The following is a 6,000-nucleotide window of genomic DNA, read 5'->3' as shown; positions in this document are numbered from 1 at the left end:
AAGCCTGCTTCGCCTTCTGCCCCTCCCCCACTCTTTGCCTGCGCATGCGCCCATGCTCTTTCTCTTTCTCATGCTCTTACAAATAAATTCTTTAAAAAATCTTTAAAAAGATAAGAATCTTACTGGAATGGAATGAAGAGATGTACCAAAACAATGGTTTTTCTATCTTTTTCAAAATTAGCTACAAAAATCAGAAAGCTATAAAATTTATTACATTTTAAATTTAAAATCAATAGAAAACTATAATCATTATGGGCGCAAGACACAGATATACTAGTTGTTGAAAAAACATACTGATGGTGTATTACCTAGTAAGTCCCCAAACATATATGTGATTCTGGAGAGAGGAAGAAGAGCCAATGGGAGACAAAGAAGGAAACACAAAGGCTAAAATGTGTATGTATGTGTAGCAGTTTTGTAATACTGAGAACAGGAATCCTATAAAAAACATGTAAAATAGTCTTTTTTTTTCAGACAAGGGCAGAAATTCCAGAAAGGTAAAAACAGTTATATGTGCATTCTGCAAACTTTTGGGGACCAAAAACCGGGATTCCAAACATAGATATTTATTATAACTATTTGATTATAAAATACGATAAACAAGTCCCCAAATACAAATTTGGGGACTTGTTTATCATATTTATGATAAAACTAAAAATAGCCAAAGTTTCATTCTGGACAAATAGGTCTGTTTATTATTAAGTATTCACTGTGTGTAAAGTAATATATATTTTGAAATTTGTAAGTATATTTTTATATGTACAAATGTAACTGTTAGGGAAAATAAGAGTGACATAATTAGAAATCTGTTCTAAAATTTCATGTTATTCTTAATAACCAAACAGATAACTTCCTGAGAATATATGGTACAATTTTTACTATTATAGAGAAATTGTGGCAAAGGGTCTTTTCTGGAATTTGAAACCTTTTTAATTGCTTTTCTTATTTCTGCAAGGTTTTGAGGTCTGCGTACATGGAACATTATCATTAGTGTTTTGTACTGTTTTAATTTGTTCAATCTGGGCTCCCATTTTGAAAAAAATCAGTAAGGGAATCTACAATGAAGATTGAACCGCTTTTATGAATCATTAATTGCCTCTTATTGCAGCTGCTCTTTGGATCCAAAGGTTCTTTCAACAGTTTTGTGGTCAAATGAAGTGTGAGATGTACTTGTGGGGGTAGGAGGTGGCATTTAGCATTTCATTCTATGGTCACCTTCTAAAGTACACCTTAGGAGATCTAACATCACGGATTCTCAACCAACAAATTGACTGTCTCTCTACTAATGTTTCTCTTAACTTTATAATGTATGTTAAGATTGACACTACTTCATTTTGTTCTAACTTATTTATGTACATAATTGCAGGTTATGAATCATTGTCTACCCACTAATTTATCTTTTCCTGCTGACAACCTCCCCCCCCAAGAAAGCACTTTGATTACATATGCTGAAAGACTTCAATAAATAAAGTGTATTTTTTCAATTTCCAGGGAAGAAGAATCTTTTATTTTTTTAAGTAAATAAGACAAAAAGTATTTTTTTATATATCAACTTTTAAAGAAAATTTGTTCAGTTTTTAATATTGTGGATACAGAGTGATCTTGGAAGTGAAATATAATTCTTATTCTTGCCTTTCCTAATATAATAATATGATATCTAATATATCACATATATTATAGTGTATTAATATACTAATAACATGATGATAAAAATATATTTCTTTCAGTATAAAAAGTAGGTTGATATATTGATCAGATAATATAAATATATCATGAAAAACATAAAAGTAAAACAATGATGTGAACATAAAAATGTTCAGAACATGTATTATAAAAACATGGCTAAAAATGGTCCATAGTTCTGTTTTTACAAACTTTAACAGGGAAATCTTATTAGTTGCACAAATTACTGCATTCATAAAATTAAATCCTACTATTTCAAAAGAAGAAGATCTGTCATAGAAAAAAGAAAAATAATTTCTTCTCACTTTTCCTCCACTAAAAAAGACTTTTGGTTTATAAACAGTATTCTTAATAACATTAAAGAAGATAAAACATATTTCACAGAACTATGCCTAGAGGATACTTTCAGATTGTTTATAGATTGTTTTCTAGAAAATGGTAAAAAAAAAAAAAGTAGCAGTCATAGTAGGTGTAATTAAAATTTTATTTCCTATATAATGAATGATATATGTTAGGAATCTGTTATTAGAAATTATTTTCATAAATACATATTCACATGACCCAAATGAATGACAAGAGAATAATAAACAAATGTATACCTTTCAAATATATATTAGACATTAATTCTAACCTCCCTAATATAAAAGTTCTGTTGAATATTTTCTAGTTGGGACTTCTGAAAAGACTAAACCAGTTGAGGAGTTTTAAAACATAAACTTGATGAAGTTTGGACTTGAAAACACTATTTTTCTTGTTATTATGTAAGACTCTCAGAAAAGTCTTCAAATCTGGCCTCAGAACTTAACTACACCATATGAAATTGTTTCTCTTCACAGAAAGAATTGTGACTATTAGACCGTAACCATTTTTCTCAAGATTTGCTAAATTCTGGTGGCCCATTATAAAGCAGAGCACAGATCTATACTTTTAGAGGAGAAACAAAAAAAGAGATATCTGCAAATCCCTGCTTAAAGTCCCTTTTTTTGAAAAGAATTCATTTTTTCACAACTTGTGTATGTTTTCTTCACTTATAAATCAGAAACAAGCCAAAAATGACATCTTCCCTTTGTTTCTAAAGAATGTGAGAGAAATCTGTGAGTGGATTTCATAATTAGCCCATAAGTTCTGTTTTGTAGAAAGTAATTAAAGGGATTATAAATATCACATAGTTCTCCCAATGAGGTGCTTACTTCAAACAAAATCCACCAGATTTCTAGTATTTAGCGACGAAAGTTCCATGGTTCATTATCATTGCATTGATCAGATGACCCTTCCTTTATTCAGAAACCTGCACAATTTGTGAATAATATCTAGGTAGAATTTGCATTTCATTTAACATATAAAGTTACTGAGGTAGTCTCTAGCTCAGCATGTCAAGAGATTCCTAGCTCAATGCAATAAAAATAATCCAAATGAAGTCTATCAACAGAGGGAAAGAATCTCTAATTTTGACAGACCACAGAGTTAGTACAAAACTTTCTGTGTTAAGTATTGGAATATTTTTACTCAAAGTAGTTTTCAATAGTCTTTCAATTAGAATCATTACTATACATAAGTTATCATTCCTTCCATTAGTTTAGCAAAAGAAAAATTAAAAAATTCACTAATCAGGGATGATTAATAAGACATAGTACATCATATAATGGGTACCAGGCAACTCTGAAAAGGAAGAAGGGACCATGTTATATACCATCTATGAAGTTATATTCAAGATAATTATAATTTAAAAGGCCTATAAAGTATGTATACAATTCCACTACTTATCTAAGAATGGGGAACATATATGTACACATAAAAATTCATATATATATAACAGATATATTGAATTTATGTATAATTTGGTGATCAAAATATTTTTAAAAAATGGTTACACATAAAGGAGGGAATTCAAGTGCACAGTGGAAGTTACAGGGATAGAAAATGAACATCCTTAGGTTTATCCCATACAGTACATATGATTTCACCCATGTAAAACTCTTATAGTAAAAAGGCAAGTGTTATTATAAAATGTAATCATTATAAACATTTAAAAATTAACAAATTTATTTTAGTATATTGAACACTTGCATAACATGTGATGTGGACGTTTGTTCAAGAGAGGTTAACACACAGTAATTTGAGTGTAACTCTCTAGTATAACTTACTGGAAAGGGGAAGATTGAGGAAAATATCTTCAACAATTATGGTGACAGTGTAGCCGCCATTATTCTGAAATTGCTTTGTTTACTGTGAATTAATGTAGGTAACTATGTTGATGTCACAGCCAGCTGGGACTTTCTATGTAAAAGGAATTATAAGATTTACAAGTAAAATGTCTGTATCCCTGAATGGAGGAGAATAAGCATATGAGGTATGGAGACTTTCATAAAGCAAACATATTTCCTCTCTTTGTTCTGAGAAGTCTCATCTAATAGAATTGATCATCCCTGAGACCTAGATTGTATTCTTTAAATGTCATTGCCACCATCTGCACCGTTTCCCCCCAATTCCACACAAACTTGGGGGAAAAAAAAAAGAAATCAGGGCTCTTTAGATACATAAGCTGATATCATGTCTAGGGCTATGACATAAGCACAGAATATCTTGCCAAACCAGAATGTGAGTAAGCTATTAAAGACCACAGTGCTCTTGTCTAAAGAACAGAGGAGACAGCAAAAGGATTCCACCATTGGTAAAAGATGGGAAAAACTGAGCTTCAAAAATAATAATAACTATAATGAATTTAAACGAATCCAGTATTTTAAATTCATGAGTTTATAATTGCAACTTCTGTGGTTGCTAAGGAAGCAATTCAACATCTTGAAAACTAGCAAATAAAGAGAAACATCAAGCATCTATCCTGCATTTTCCATACAAACTCTACCTCACAGAATCTGTTTACTAGGGACATTTCTTTCGGAAGAAATAGTCTACCAAAAATTCAAAAAGGAATTACAGATGTTCACCATTTTAACCCCTAGTGAAATAATGGATCTGGAGAATGCACACCAATGCAGACAGCATCATAAGAGAAGAGATAACAATTTTATAGAAGTATGGAATACCAGCAAGGAAATGTACTTGCTCCGAAAATCAAACTTAAATCTAACCGTGCCTCTGTATGTGACAACCAATTTACAGGAAGTTCAGGGGCCAAAATAGCATGTCCAACAATAAAATAAGGATGCAATTGGCAAAACACAGATTGCAAACAAATCCATAGGATAGTGAACCTGCTTTCTTCCACATAAAAATATACCCTAAGGGAAAAGTAAAGAGAAAAAGCAGAACCTATAGATAAAGGATACTTCAGAGAAGAATAATGATATAATTGGCAGTCCCAATAGGATATTTTGAGAACAAAAGTGATTGTTATTAAAAAATTATGGCTCGGGCAAGGGATTAAACAGAAATGGCACCCAGGTATCTGGGACATATGACTCTGAATAAGAAACATAACAGCCAGTTGAATCTCGGAAGCTCAATGGCTTGGATTTTAAAATTTAAAAAAAAAAAAAAGAGAGAGAGATACAACAGTAGAAATATAGGGGCGCCGGGGTGGCTCAATGGGTTAAAGCCTCTCTGCCTTCAGCTCAGGTCATGATCTCAGGGTCCTGGGATCGAGCCCCACATCAGGCTCTGTGCTTGGCGGGGAGCCTGCTTCCCCCCTCTCTGCCTGCTGCTCTGCCTACTTGTGATCTCTCTCTGTCAGATAAATAAATAAAATATTTAAAAAAAAACAATAGAAATAAAATCATTGGCTGAAAATTTGAAGACATTAAAGAATTATTAATCATTTAAGGTATGATAACAGAATTACAGTGATTATTTTTAAAGAGTTTATCTTTTAGATAATGCTAAAATGCATACTGAAATATTTACATATTAAAACATATAATGTCTTGTTTTGTTTCAAAATAATCAAGGAGGGATGTTCAAAGGTCACATAATTTGCCAAGAGGTGATTAATTTGACTGATGAAGTTTATTATGCTGTACTTTTGCATATGCTAGAATATTTTTAGTGAAAGTATTGTTGAAGCATTATCAATCCCAACCTGATAGTTATTATCACTGAGCCTCAGTCCATTAGGTCAAATTCTACATGGTTGCAATATGGATATTATTATTTATAATTAGCTTTTCTATTGATTCACATGCAGTTTGGGTTGTGAGTCTGCATCATCCAAAATTAACTCTACTCTAACAGAAACATCATTATCTGTGCAATAGTATTTACTGACCTCTTGGAGGAAAATAGATTTTAAAATCCTGACCTTTTGAAAAAAAATTATTTGTCCTGATTTCTTTTGTCATCAACTATAAAGGGAACCAATAT

This window comes from Neovison vison, chromosome 11 (genome assembly GCF_020171115.1).
Source record: "Neovison vison isolate M4711 chromosome 11, ASM_NN_V1, whole genome shotgun sequence".
Taxonomy (NCBI): Eukaryota; Metazoa; Chordata; class Mammalia; order Carnivora; family Mustelidae; genus Neogale; species Neogale vison.
The sequence above is the reverse complement of the archived record's forward strand: the minus strand, read 5'-3'. Positions refer to the sequence as shown.